Source organism: Crinia signifera, chromosome 6 (assembly GCF_055691185.1).
Source record: "Crinia signifera chromosome 6, ASM5569118v1, whole genome shotgun sequence".
NCBI lineage: Eukaryota > Metazoa > Chordata > Amphibia > Anura > Myobatrachidae > Crinia > Crinia signifera.
In genome coordinates, this window is record NC_139222.1 from 72,897,228 (window position 1) to 72,913,693 (window position 16,466).

At 38.8% G+C, this 16,466-nt stretch overlaps 1 long non-coding RNA gene across 1 annotated transcript; it reads right to left on the reverse strand.

Annotated features, from left to right (window-relative positions):
- Positions 1-8,833: 8,833 nt before the first annotated feature.
- On the reverse strand, positions 8,834-12,890 carry LOC146007723 (uncharacterized). Its single transcript, XR_014444393.1, has 5 exons — positions 10,744-12,890; positions 10,499-10,659; positions 10,313-10,400; positions 10,064-10,130; positions 8,834-8,888 (listed from the first exon to the last, which is right to left on the reverse strand). It is a non-coding gene; the product is annotated as an uncharacterized LOC146007723 (long non-coding RNA).
- Between the last annotated feature and the right edge of the window lie 3,576 nt (positions 12,891-16,466).

Below are 16,466 nucleotides of genomic sequence, written 5' to 3' on the forward strand. Positions count from 1 at the left end.
ATTAGCAGCACCAATAACACTGGACAATAACTGTCCCTTAGTAAAATTAACATCACTAGATGCCATTAGATTCTGTACAATAAATGGCAGTACACAACGTTAAATAACTAGTCATCCAGCCATCACCAGACACTATTTGTCCTTATAGACACATATTAAATAGTAGGTCACTCCTTATAACGAAAAATTGTACGCTATACAGCAATCACTGGACACTATATGTCCCATAGACACCTATTTATAGAAGGTCACCCTATACTAGATCCCACATAATAAAAGGTAGGGCATATTGCAGAACAGAATATCAGCTATATAAATAAACACTGGACACTATCCATCCCTATAAACTTCGTGTATCACATATTAACATCTTTTCACATCACCTGGATATTTAACAGGATCCCACCTACCATTCATTTACAGTGGCACGTATAGATGGAAGATATTATAGCTTAAATATCCTTCACACCCTGAAGATCACTGTAGGAGTACACCTTATTAATAATAGAATACATCACACTCTATTACACACATTTAACACACTCACTTACCCAAACGCAGACATCACAGACACACATAGCAGCACCACACACTCGGTATCGCCTCATTAGAATTGATTTAATTTAATTAACAGTACAATGGAGGTTTGCATATTGCTTAGCATGATCGGGCACTCCCACCCGTCAGATGCAAGGGGATTGACCAATTAGAACGCTTCAGGAAACAATCCTCCTGATTGACCATTGGAACGCAGTGTGTACCCGGAAGTCAGATCTCCCGATCTGAAACACTGATAACTGACATCCATAACATGACACCCATCTACTCCACAGGATGATTAGTGGTTTCCTAACAACTACAGCTGACAGCTACACAGCGAGCATAAGAGACTTTGTTTAGGTAATTCCAACTATCCAATCACTTATTGCGCTCCACACAGGAAATGAGGTAACACCTCTGAGAGGTATAAAAACCCCTCCTGTCCAGCAAACACACACTTGCATTCTAACTGATTGGACACACCTAACCCATCTGCGGGTAAGTTGCATTCCCCATTAATTGGTTGCACTCTGTTGGTTTTATATATGTCAAGATCTCTAAGATCATGTTTAGTATATGCACCATTTACCTTATGTAAATAGAGAAAGATGCAGTTTGGTAGTGCATACTATATAATTTAATTATTTATTTATTTGGGACTGTTTGGAATATTGGGCTGTATGGAATTTTGCACACTATGCTACTGACTTTAATCCATCATTGTACTTCACATACTGTGTATAATGTACCCTATACTCTGCAGAATGTCCCTGCTAAGTATACCTTATTGTACCTTACACTCTGCAGAGTATATCTTACACCCGCCCCAAACTGCTGTTGGGATCAATATGCACCAGGCTAGAGCTCTTGACAATATGTGCACCATCTAGCATTGTATGGTATGCACTCTGTATAATGAAAATTGTATTTTAATACCTGTCTTTATGTATCATATTGGATACACAATATCACATCCGTTGTAATGTACATTACATATTCCCATCTTGTACTAGGACTACACATTGTTACCAACTTGCACTAGAACCATGTACTGTTTTGTTGAAACTCTCTACAATATCCCTAGATTGGCTGTTAACCCTGTGAGGCTGGCTACCATAGATTTGGGTTAAACCTTGGAACAATAATGCTGTATTAACCTCTTTAAAATCCACTGCAAGATTTTACAGTCACTATAAGGCTATACCAATGGTTTAGTATATATGGTATAATTATATATATCCATAAACACCTCTTTAATATAACATTTATGTTATTATGTATGGACTATAGAGTGTAGATCTGGTGAGGATATCAGCTGGACCCGTTCTACCCACCCCCCCAAGCTGAGGGTATGTACACAGACTAACCGTTGTTCATATATATGTATTCAGTGTAGGAGACTTAACTCCTTAAAAACATGTTATAAATACTCTCATAGTAATCTCCAAAAAATTAACTATTTTAGATATTCAGAGCGCCAATACCCCTCCAATAAGGGTGGACCCTCATAAGTCCTTCCATATATCTATTGAAGATATCAGTTGGACCCGTTTTACTCACCTCCCCAAGCTGAGGGTATGTACACAGTTTAACTGCTTCACATACCTTGTCAATATAGGAGATTTAATTCCCTAATAAACATGTTATAAGTATTCTCAGTAATCTTAATTAATTAATTAATTATTTTAGACATTCAGGTAGCCAATACCCCATTCAAAGGGGTGGACTTCTATCGGTCCATCCATCCACCAAGAGTGAACACAATTCAGATCGGTATGTATACCAAAAACCCATAAAATTAAGGGAAGAGATCTCTACCTACACCTAGACGAACCCTCTCTTTGAATCTATTTTGTTTCCCTCTCATCCTCATCCCCATCTTCCACCACCAACCTGGTTTCCTCCTCATTGAATATATGCACATCTGCACAGATTTCCGTTTTTAAAATATTGTTTTTTTTTAAAATATTGTTTTTAATGTAATTTATTTCAGTATTAATAAACGGCAATGTTTCACCATTCTAGATACCCTGTTACCCCTGAAGAAGTCCCTCCGGGACGAAACGCGTAGGGTCTATCAGGAAAACCTACTTGTTAGAAATGGTATCTATTTGATATGAACATTTATGTGAGAATCTACTGTTTTTATATTATTGTATAAAATAAATTATTTTTATTCTACCATTGTGTATGAAATTAAGGTGAAACCTACACCAGCGCACCTCTATTCTTTCTTTTTCTATGCCTATCCTCTACCTCTATTAACAGCGAGGTAGTTAGAGGTGCAGCTAACCTCTTAGCGCAGAAAAGGTCACAATCCCCCATTTCTTGTGATATATATATACATATATATATATATATATATATATGTGTGTATATATATATATACACACATATATATATATATATATATATATACACACACATATATATATATATATATATATATATATATATATAATTCAGTTCATTGTCATTCTTTTTTTTTACTTTTTATGCAGCTCATGCTGCTGCTGCGGCTGGCAGGGGGGGGGGGAGGGGGGTGCGTGCGCTCCTGCCGCTGCGTGCGCTCCTGCCGCTGCCGCCGCCGGGTGAGCCTGCTGCCGGGCCGGGTGAGTGCCGGGTGGGTGGGAGGGGGGTGCTGCTCATCGGTGGTGATCGGTGCTGTACTTAACAGCACCGATCACCACCGATCCCTGTGTTACCGAGCGGCTTAGCCGCCGGTAACACAGGAAACGCTGTGAATGGCTGTTCAGATTTGAACAGCCAATCACAGCGATCGCCGACCGGGGGGGGCACCCCTGCCCCCCCTGGGTGGCGAGGGGGGATGTCTGCTGTCAGGGACAGCAGACATCTCCTAACTGTCACCGCGTCTATAGACGCAGTGACAGTTAGAAGCCATGACGTACATTTACGCCATGTGTCGGGAAGTACTTCCCGACCATGACGTAAATGTACGTCATTATCCAAAACATGGTTGCAATAGGCAACATCTTCACATCTATAAACTCACTTTAGTAAATACACGCCCATCTGCCAACTTGTAGAATATACGTTTTTATTAACAGGACTGTTTTTCTTTTTTTTTTTTGCTTTGCCTGATTTATTCTTCTGTTTAATATCTGTGGTGCTTTGGAATCATTGTGGCACCATCTAAAATATTTCCAAATAACACCATGAAAATGTACATACAAAGTAGACTAAGGGGGATATTCAATCTGTGTCGATTTTATTTTCCTCGGCGAGTATTTGACTTTTTCGTTTTGCTCGCCAGATTATATTATGTCGCCGAAGCGAGATCTCGGGTATTCAATGTGCCAATCAAGCGAGACCACTCCCGTCGAGGTTGTTACAATGTTGCGAGTTGTGGGCGTCACTTTTTCCCGTTTCCCGCCTCGACATCTTCTATATAAGTCCCTGTGCTGCTCGCCACGTGTGAGCGAGCGAGTTTGAGGAGGAAGTGTATGCTGTCCGTGGGTGCAGCCGAAATATTGCTTTCCTTTGGCTGCGGAAGAAGCGTTAGGTAAGTGTAAATTAATCTGTAGCATGTATGTGGGTGGTGCAGATGTTTGCCTGTGTATTAGGTCATTGTGTTTGTAATTTGTTTGTTAACAACACCAGATTGCCATTCTTCATAACTATATAACTTATTGTTGTGCTTGACTAGTCTAATTGTTGTTGGCTATGTTATGGTGTGTAGGGTGTGCGGAATATTTGCACTGATAAACTATGGTGCTGGTCATGGTCTGCAGCCATGGGGCACACTGTGCGCGTGCAGAGCATTGCAACTGTTCATGGCAGCTTTGATGGATGGTGAGGGGTTGTGTTGGGGCTTGCTGGCTGTGCACTCTCAATGCAGGGTTTTTTCAAAGGTTTCCTTCTCAGCTGTGGGTGTATTGCGCTGCAGGGGCCAGTCCATGCTCTGCAGAGTATTGCTCCTTGGCCATGCACTATATTTATATGCATTTGTATAGTCAGGGATGTATTAAAAGGATTATCTCCAAAAGGGCTGATCAGGCTGATTATCTGCAGATCCCCTCCAGCACACGATGTCTCAATTGTCACAGCTTTATATATTTATCCCTGTAAAATGCAAATAGATGTAAGCAAAATTTGTCAGTCACACAACCAAACAGAATTCTCACATTTGTGTAAAGGGTGATTTATCCCATAGTTATTCTATCTTGTAATATCCATATGTGCTTACATTGGTCAATTGTTTCCACTGGGATGATGGTGTTTTTTGGTTTATCATGGGATTATTGGTTTTTGTGGCCACATATGTCTAGCCTTTCCTTTTTCCTATATGTTTCCAGTGTGAGGATTGTGATTGTGGTTTTGTTTTGGTGGGATGATCATGTGTTTTGCACTGTTATGTCTAGCTGGCCCTGTTATCTATGGCTTTATAGGGGTATAAGTAATTAAGTGGCATGATCAGGGTTGTATTCATGATATGTGTAGCTGCCTCTGTTTTCTATGGTTTTCTAGTAGGGTGATCAGCTTTTTATTGCTGTTATGTCTACCCGGACCATCGCCAGCACCACTCTAGAAAAACATATAAAACAGGGCCAGCAACACATATCACCAATGAAACCCTCATCAACCCATGCATTCTTTCTTTAATTATATGGCCTTTGTGTTATAACCCATTGCTCATGCTACCAAAGTGTATTTTTTGGAGTTATAAATAGTTAAATTCTTTGTAGGCCAGCCCTTTTTAACAAATGTTTACTAATAAGTACACACATCTAAAGGTGTGAATAGGACCTGCAGCCAAGCATCCCCAACACCCCTTTTTGTGATCATCCTTTTGGTACATCCCGTATAGTGTTTATGATGTCTATTGGCCATTTACGGGTAGTTAGTGGACCAGTGCTAATTTGTGCTTGAATTGTTTGTTTTACATACAGATATGTCAAAGTCCACTCTGAGAAAACATCAGGAAGATTCCAATTCCTCCATGAGTGATGGTTTGCCAGACATTGATATGGGAATGGGGCAAGAAATATTGGAGGATTGTGGCCAAATGGTAAGCATATATTTTTTTAAGTGGTATTTATGGGTCAGGGACTAACTTATTTTAAGTTTAGTACAAACCTTGCATTCGAACATTGTACGCCAGGCTTTTCTGTAACTTATTAAATGAAGTGACCTTTTGTTTTTATCTTTTTGGTGCTATGTGCCATTTTTGAAGGAATCAATCAATATTGTGACCCAATCTGATGATGATGAGCCCTCAGAGTGTGATGTATTTGTGGGGACAAGCCATGGTACAAATCGAGACAATGCTAAAAAGGTGATTTTTGACATATTTATTTAGCATTTTGGACAAAATACAATGAACAATGCAACATGGCAACGATATCTTTTCAAATTGATTGTAGACTCTAAAAAGATGTAAGAAACCAGCTACACCATCCAGTGATGAATCCCTAGATTCCGATGATGATTGGCTTCAAAGCGCAGAATATCTGCAATGGAAAAAGCATTTATATGAAAAAAAGAAAAAAGAAAAGGTATATTTGTGGCAAGCACATTCATTAACCTATCCTAATCAAACACATATGGGACGGCATTGTCAAGGTATTTATTGTAATGTGTCCGTTTTTTAGATTCGGAGACAGAAAGCCAAATCTTCTGCTACCAGTCATTCTCAACAGAGGCAAATATGTGTAGATGATGCAAATAGTGAAAAATCGAATGAAGAGGATCATGATTCAGACGATACATGCAAAAAAGAAAAGGGAGTGCGTTATAGTGAGTCTGAAAACATGGCATTAGTAGAAGAAGTAGAGAGACACTATGACGTTCTTTATGGGCCGAGATCCACAATGACAGCTGCACGGGCTAAACGAAAAATCTGGGAAGATATTGCCTCTAGAGTGACAGCAATAGCTGGGAATCGCCGAACACCCAGAACGTGCATGAAGCGTTACAGTGATTGTCGGCGTCAGACAAAAAAAAAAATGGCCCACTACAAAATTTTGGCTATGAAAACCGGCGGAGGGCCAGAGATCAAATTCAAATGAAAACTATGGGAAGAGATCGTAAAAAGGAGAATAAATCCAATTATGGTGGAGGGAGTCAAGGGTGTTTTGGATTCCAGAAGTCTTTGTAAGGGCAGAATTTCCGAATCTGACCTAGTAGCAGAACTTAAACATCATACTAAAAAAAGGGCCGCAAAGGGTAACTTTTAATAATTTATAACATTTTATATTGTTGCACCTATCATGTGCATTTTCCACCATTTCTTAAATGTGCCAATTCCACAACACAATAATGTATTGTTAGCCAGTTCCATGTAACCTGGGACATTTTCAGTGTAATGTTTTGGGGTCCTATATGTATAAACATTGTTGTATGAAAGTATGACATATCCTTGTTATTTGTTCCACTTTATAGAGCTGGCTTTGAAAAAAAGTTCTAGCAACAAACTGCAACCAAAGGAGACTGTGGAAATCGAAGAAGACATACCACCTGCCAGTCCTGCTGACGGTTTTTCTGGAATTCCAAGTGTATTTAACGAAAGTACAATTACAGAACATACTTTTTATGGATTTGAAAGCAGCATCTGTGACTCCACATTGGCCAAATCAAAAGTATCCTCCACTTCTGTGTCAAAAACAACAAACACATCTGAAACAAAACAATCTTCCATGCAAGGTGACATTTGTTCCTAGTTTGTACTAATATTTATATTGTGTAGTAAGTAATGTATATAGTAACAAGTTTTTGTTTTATAGGAATTTCAAACAAGAACAAATCTAATACTGTCATATACAATCTGGAACATGGTCGCAAACATAATTGTAGAGCTCAGAAAAATAACTCTAATCTGTTAACAAGTAGTCCTTTAGGTAATACTTGATGACGTTAATAAGTAAGCACCAAATATTGTCACAAATATCGTAGTCTAATTAAATGCACATGTTGGGTAGGTGTTTACGTTCACAACCTTGGTGCCCTTTCAACTATAATTTGTCCTTCATTGGTAATCTCTAACCTTTTACTTATATTTACTTTCCAACTGTAATATTTACAATGCATAATACTGATTATTGCCCTAATTACTCCTATTCTTTGGATTAACTGCACTAGGTCAAGAAGATCAAGTTGATCTAACTATAACGGATTCTACTGTGAAGAGCTCATGCGATTTAGAGGATTTGAGCAAAGTTGTTGCAAAAGTTCAAAGTGGTCAAGACGAATTTAGAGAAATGCTCAGCGAAAGATTAATGTCAATGGATGACACTATGAAAGTATTAGGGCAAACACTGGGAAACTTTGTCCACCAAACAGATCTTGAAACACATTTCAAAACAATTAGTAAGGAACACATGCTAACAACACAAATCCACAATAATATTTATGTGGAAATAACCAAATTAAGTCACAATTGTGGCGCCATACATGCAGCACTTGAAATGCTATTACACATTCAACAAGAGGCAGCCAACGCACAAAAGCAACTTGCAGAATCCTTAACACACATCTATAATCCAAACACCACTGATACCGATGCAAATGTGTCACCCATCCGAACGTCTGAAAATCTGTTATTTCCTGCTACACTACGCAGACCATTCACTCCACCAATGAGAAGGTATACAGTTGCAGAAAGACATGAAGGGCCGAAAAGAAGCGTCCCAACGTATGCAGCAAATCAATCACATACACGTGTTCAAACAATGGAAGTGAAATTGGAGAATGCAGACCAGGATCGAGATGAAGATGAAGTTCTTGATTAGTAAGTTATCTTGACACATATTTAATTTCAATAATTGGTCTACATTCTACATTGGCAAAGGTGGATAAATTACCTACAATATATGTATTGGGCTTTACAGAGTTCAGCATAGTGATAACGGACATACTGTATGAAGCTCAAACATTTCCCCCCGAGAAAATGTATGTACATAAAAAATGTGTTTCCAACACATCTATGCATTCCATTACTCATTATATCATGTCTTATTTAACTGGCCAGCAATTAAAGGGCAATAGCATTAAAAACAGCAGGAAACAGCCCATATAATACACCTTATCTAACCATTACATATGAAATTTATTATAATCTAACAATTTTGGAAAGATGGCCACATGTGCTAACAGCAACTACATTGTCGCCTTAAACCACAACTCTACAACTCCAAATGTAAAAAAATAAAGTGTTACTTACCAAAATACATGTATATACAAACTTAGGAGTATGTTCAAATAGATATATATATCTCTCTCTCTCTCTATATATATATATATATATATATAGATACAAGATTTCAAATTAATTCACATAAGCCAAAAGATAAAAATCCAATTTCAATTTGCAAACCCATTCAAAACAGGAACTGAAAATAGAAGGAAACTTTTGTTACACATTGTAATTGGTTATGTTATCTAGGGATTTTTTGCCCTTATTGCAGTAATATTGTTGTGGCATAACTTCAGCTTGTATGGTCCATGGAATTATGTACTATTTAATTCATGACATTTCATTATTTCCAATTTCAACCAGGCAGAAATCATCTGGCAACAATGGAGATGTAATACTTCCTTCGACATTTTTTGTTTATTGTTGACGTTTGTGAAAGTTCCCACTTCTAGTCGATGGAAAAGAGAAATTGGTTTTGTTCATCATTAAGAAACATGTTTAGCAAACTCAAACACATTGTCCAAGTTGAAAGGAATCAATGTTGTGTCATGAGGTTTGCAAATGACACTTACAAATAAGTTAGTATAGCAATTTGCACGTTATGTGCATGCATTATGAATAAGCCTGTATGGCTTTGAAGATTCAGATTACTTTATTCTTAATAGATGTGATTTAAACATCCACTGTCAACACAATTGCATCCAATGCAATTGAGGCATTGGACTCATTTTGACAACAGGCAACAATGGTAAAATGTATTATGATAACAAACACCATGACATTGGACTACTATAGCAATACAAATGTTGATTAATAGAAAGTAGTGCAGAGCGTAACAAAACACCAAGGCTGATTAGTTAACAACTTCATTGCTGCGAAACTGTGGGAGGCCACAGCTTCGTGGCCTTGACATGTTTTGACCTCTGACGGGCCATACGCTCCTCACTGCTTTACATTGATCTGCATACGTCATTGTAGTTTTTGCCCTAGAGAATGACCTTTGTAACAGAAGTAAATGTTATTTTCAAGAGTTCCTGTCAACAATACCAATGTTCACTATAGAATGTCAGCCTCAATCACATTACATGCAATTGGGTGTACAGGAGATTTGGCAATGCTGGTTCAGTGCGAATTTTTTAGTTATAACTGAGATTGTATGAGCAAATACAGAGTAATATGTTTATGCTGATATACTTTGACAATTGTCTTGCTAACATTATCTTGGCATATCTTTCTAAACAATGTCATTGCACTAATAAACAATATTACTTTAACATTTTTCATTTTGTCCAAAAAATAAAAACACGTGTTAAAATGATACTAAAATTCCCAACATTGTGTTTATAAGTACTTCATACTAGTTAAACTTACCTGTATTTTCAGTACCGCAGTTCCTATGAAACAAAGTTCTTGCCAGTTGATGTTGTGTTATAGTTCACTTTGTGTCCCAAAGAAGGAGTCCAGAGTGTGTTCCAAAAAAAAAAAAAAAAGCTTGACATTAGACTGATTACACCCTTACCAAAAACTACCCATTACAGTCACATATATATTTGTGGTTACAACATAATGTTGTGAAAAACTACACCAGGGGCCACAAATTGTATAGCCTACCATACTTACCACACACCATTGGAGTAGGGGAACTGTCCTTAATCACAAAATTAACACGATTGGACACATCATAAATACACACATAGAGAAGACCAACCTGAAAAACACAACAAACAACAAAAATACACGTTAATATGTAAAAATAGCCATATTCACACATAAATACCTTCTCCACACTGACAGAGAAACACTTACCCTGTGCTTAGGCCGGATATTGGTTTTGGCATCAACTTGCCATGTAATCAATTACAGGATCAACTTAATAAAATATTATGGTAAACGTCAGAACTTCATAACTCATATACAACTCCTTTTGCATTAATTTCATGCAAAAGAGAAGGGAATCCAAATAGACTCTGTAAATACATGCAAAATATAACTATCAATATTACGTATTTTTAGCAATACCAAGATATGTTTGTGGTGCAAAAGTTACTTACAAGAGAAAAAGGTCCGGATGACATGGCTTCTACTTTCAACTCGTTCATCCATGCCCACAGGTAATGTAGAGAAAATGTCCCCATGCAGATTAATATCTGCATCTATATTTACCGGAAAATGGTTTGCCACACAAATATTATGCAATATACAGCAAGCATTAAATATGCTGCAAACCTTTTCCGGTGAATATAAAAGCGCCCCGCCGGAGATATCTAAACATCTAAAGCGGCTTTTAAGTGCACCAAAGGTTCGCTCAATTACACGCCTTGATGCTATATGGGCCGCCTGGTATTTCTTCTCTGCAACACTTATGGGATTAGGCAAGGGGGTCAGCAACCAGGACTTATTTGGGTATCCCGCATCACCTTTAAAGGGACAAATTACAACTCTCAAAATCTTTAATTGCTTTTTGGACTTTATCCTAGCAATATGGATATGGAAACACACTTACCTAACAGCCAGCCATCTGTAAAATTGCCACTTTCAAAATCCTGGAATATAGATGACTGACTCAGGATGAAGGAGTCGTGGGTCGACCCAGGAAAACCCACTACAAAATCCATTATTTTCATGTCACTATCACAAACCACCTGCACATTCAAGGAATGGAAGTGTTTTCGGTTACGAAAACATTCTTCCGATTCCCTGGGTGGCGTGATGTGTATATGTGTGCAGTCAATCGCTCCCAGAACATTGGGGAACTGCCATTTTTGGAAAAAGCCAAATTTGATCTCTCGCCATTCACTGTCTGTAGCAGGAAAATGGATGTACTGGGTCGTTAATTTACGGAAGCATTTAAGGACCTGTGTTATACTCCTTGACAGAGTGGCCTGTGAAAAACCGCAGGTCTGAGACAAAGTGGGCTGGAATGTACCCGAAGCCAAAAAATGCAATGTACCCAGCAATTTCTGTAGGCCAGAAATTGCATGGTTTGACCGTACCCGAGGCTCCAGGTCTGCTTCCATCTGCTGATACAGTGAATAGATTGCCCGAGAGGATAAGCGATAGTTTGCTATCACTTCAGCCTCTGAGAGAGAGTCCAGTTCACGCCTAATTCTATATTGGCGTGGACGTGGAATTGACACCCGCACAGACTCACCCAATGCAGCCAATCTCTGAGTATTAGATGTTGCAGAGGAATCCTGGTTTCCATGTCCCCTAACCCTTGCCTGCAAAAGCCTCACCAGCAAAGTGAGTATTACATCAGAGAAGGGCTCCATTCTTGTAGTCTATGTTGAAAAAATAAGGTATGTGACAAAACCGCAAATTGACCTACAAAAAAACGATTCCAAAACAGCAGACTGCTTATGCTGTGTGCTCCCTACAGTCTCAGAACAGAGGAGTGAGAGCTGTGAGGTAAGCATGATGGATTGTGGGTTAAATAAGCAGGTGCAGGTGCAAAGTATCCAAGCATGCTGGGAACTTAATCAACACCATGTAGATGGATCCACATAGCATTCCTAAGGATCATTCACAGGAGATTAACATCATAAAGCATCAAAACACAGGAAAAGACATATAACACTTATCACTAGATTGTAATATACTGTGGAGTTTCAGTTAGGGCATATAGACATTACAATGAGATTTGAGTAATTACAATGCACTCTGCATTATTTGCATCAAACAGTCCTTCTTCATAGAAATGGAAGGTCAGCTTTCACTACATTGCAAAAATTCAAAACAAGATTGTCAGTAATCAGCCAGCAAGAATAAAGTTACGACCCCTTCCTAAAATGATTTGACACACTCTTAACAAGTAGTTAACAAAATAGATAACAATAGTAGTCTATTACATATAGGTATATATCACTAATGTGTTATAGGGAACAAAATTAATGCATTATATTAAAATCACGCCACACAAGCCTGGCGAGACTTCCAAGACGAGAACTGTTGAAAATGTCGTCGAGAAAACCAAACACAGAAAAGATTGCATAGGTTACGAGAAAAGTCGAGGAAAATGTGTGGACAAAATGCTCGATAATGCGAGCTTTTGTGCCCTCGACAGTCGAACAGATCGAAAAAATAAGAAAAACGGGACAGTAAAAAAAACGAGATAAAAACCAGATTGAATTATCGAGGACGAGAAACCTAACGTTGCTTGGCGAGAAAACATAGAAACTCGCGATTTCACAAAACTCGACAGACATTGAATACCCCCCTAAAGGTGCCCATACATTGCCTGCAATGTCTCGCAGCAGTGTACGGACACCCGATACCCTGCGAGCCGCCGGGACCTTCCCGGCGTCAAGGATGCATACGATCCTTTGTGACAGATCGCATGCGTCCCTGCTTCCCACCCGCCTCGCTGCTTGGAGGAACGGGTGGTCAGGCGACCGCATCAGACCCGTTAGGGAGAGGCGATTTGGTCCAATTTAACGGGCCGATTGGTCGCAATTAAGGGGCTTATTTACTAAGATGGGAGTTCTGTTGTACTGTATATAGTAAAATGTTTATACTATATTTATATTCTTTGCACAAACATTTGCTCTATGATTATTTCATTAAATTATTTCTAAATGATGAATATACATATTCTTTGTGTCCTTACTTGTTCATTTATGATTTCCGCTATGGCCCATTACATGACTTACTATAATTTACCATACCTATATTCTTAAATGAAAAGGTTATTATCTCTTTAGCTATACGTTTTATGACATTGCCCCAATTTCAGTAAACCTTTTGGAAATTTCAGAGAAATTTGCTGAACTTGTAACCATCTGGTGCACAATGTACAAAGGCAGATACACAAACAGATTTTTTAGAAATATTATTTACAAAATACCAATTTATTTAAAAATATATTTAATTGTCATAGACATTGCTCTACACGTGTAGCTGTGATTATGGATTTTAGGGAAACCACAGGAGGGCGCCATTGATTTACTGTTACAACATTATTTTATATTATTATTATTTTGATTATCTTCTTTGGAGAAAAGCAAACTTGGAATTCATTTTTTAAAATATTTGCATTGTCACAATGTACTGTACTTCCTAATGTTACTGTGATATTTAGATGACTGGTCGTGTCATGTTAGAACGTTTTACACCTTTACAGTACTGTATACCATGGAAGAGCCTGAATTTTTTTCTGATGTGGGTTACATAAGGTGCAGACTGTTAGCTGTAGATTCATGTTGCAAGGTTCCTGATTCACCATATCACAAAGTTGTTTTCCTGGGCTGAGGTGACCACGCAGGACATCGGACTACAATGTGCTCATTGTCAGATCTTTGAAATCCACTTGACACGATGGGCTACATAATGTGGCATGTTATCTTGCTGGAAGTAGCTATTAGGAGATGTTTTGGTTACAAGGTCTAATGTTCATATTACCCATGTTGTAATTGTGCGTGCAAGAAATGAAGGGTGTATGTTAGTTGCTGCTCCTACCCGAGAGTAGCATGGTGCTGCCACTGGCTGTGCTGCAGACTCTCCGCCGCTGTGTCCCCACCACCAGCCAGGGTTTTGTACAAAGCAGTTGACAGGTGCTGGGCTTGGCACATATGCAGTAATGGTGACGGTACGGAGCATGAGCAAAAGCCGGCTTCTGTGGGTTGCATCAGCTGCAGCCCATAGAGGCGGGCTACAACTGCACGATAAGGAAAGGAGTGTTTAATACAGGAAGCCAGCTCTCTGCTTATAGCAGTCTGGACTGGCAGTCTTGGATCGAGGAAACACCTCTCAATGGGTCTGGCTGTCATGTGGGTTACTTGGCAGGTAGGACTTTCAATAGAAAGTTACTGCAAGTCACAGTGAAGCCAGTGCAGTGTCACAGAAGGCATCTAGCTTCACTGACACTAAGCAGGGTGTCAGATTTTACTTAGGGGGAGGAGGTGCAGTCCCGCAGCCCCCATTATTATGAACACAGAAAATAGTTTAATAAACAGTAAAACAATTCAAATCATTGGAAGATCTCATAGACTGTATTTTATTGCACAAAATCAATGCAATGTTGCTGCTGTTGTGCATATCTGACATCAGTGGGATATAAGTGGTTGAGATATTTGTTGTACATTTTACTAAAGCTTCTAAAAATGCAAAGAGGTGATGTTGCCCATAGCAACCAATCATATTCTGTTTATCATTTTCTAGGATGCAATAGAAAAATAATAGACCTAATCTTATTAGTTATTAAGTTCAAGAGTAGATTGGGGGTGATGGGTAGTAGCAGACCTATCAGTTTTGTTCCACAAGTGGCAGTTAAAAAAACAATTGAGGTGTTGCTGTATATCACATGTCTTCAACCTGTGGCCCTCCAGATGCTGTAGAACTACATGTCCCATCATGCCCTGACAGTTTTGGCATGCTCTCATAGGAAAAAATGTGGCAATGCATGTTGGAACATGTAGTTTCACAACATCTGGAGGGCCACAGGTTGAAGACCCATGCTGTATATGGTGACTTGTATTATATGCAGATCCAGAAGGAAAATATCTGCCAATCACTGAAACAAATCTGTAAAGTATGAGCAAGTCAGATGAATTAGGGAAACCATATATCTGGGTGGGGGGGGGGGGGGGGGAGATCACAGGATCTGTGAAACAATTATTTGTTATTGCTAAAGTATGGGGGCCTTGAACTTTCCTCTTAGGATAATTTTATAAATATCACCATGCATATTTTGCACTACAACCAGTGCTATTTTTCAGCAGGAACCAGCAGGAACTCAGTTCCTGAACCTCTAATTAAATATGACATCATCAGGAACTGAAAATGTACTTTCCAAAAGATAAGTTTTATTTTAAAGTCACCTATGAGTGCCTTTGTTTCTAAATACAATATATACATCTATCTCTCCCTCCCTCTCTCTATTGTATGTATATTTTTGTATTTAATTGATCCGCCCCCAGACCTGGAGTTCCTGGACCTATGTTTCCAGAAATATAGTACTGGCTACAAGTGTCAATCAGCTGGGACCTTGGTGGGTGCGGGCAACTGCTACCATGCCCTAAGACTAAGTCGAGTGGTCAGTGTTTTTAATTGTATTATTATTATTATTATTATTATTATTATTATTTTATTGACTTTTCATAATAGTCATCACTTACTTACTTACTATTTACTAGGCTTCCATCTGTGACACTGACCATTAGCTGTAAGACAGCCATAGGAATGAAAGCTAAACAAGCCTAGTTTAGTATACATTCATATTGCCATTTCAAAACTATTGGTCAAAGCCACCAAAATTTAGCAGTTATGAAAACCCTGTAGGTCTGCCCTATGGCATGCAATCTCCATGACCTGCCTGATTATATCAGGTCCTGTTTAACGCCAGCAAAGCTGTAATTACACAAGTAGCATTGCTCCTGCACACAATTTCTGGCTGACTTAGGCCAGTCCTAGAAGCAAGCTTGGTGATGAGAAGTTCCAAGAAGAACTTGACACACAGTGCTACATCAGAACAATGGTTATCCCATGAAAACCTGTATGCCCTCCAATGGTCTTTGTATTATGGAAGAGTTCTGATTGCATCATGGAAATGAAACACTGTTTATCAAACTGTAGCATGACAACAACATCATTTTTTTTAGTGTTCTATATCACTTGTGCCAGAGATGGATCAGACTGTGGCCAGGTTTGTCCTGATTTTATTTATTTCACTTCATGCAAATATTTTGCGTCCATCAGATATGAATCTAGAATGCATTCTTTGAGGCAATGGAGTCATCTGCTGCCGGGCTTCTGCTCCCAAGGGGGCACCTCTCCTCCC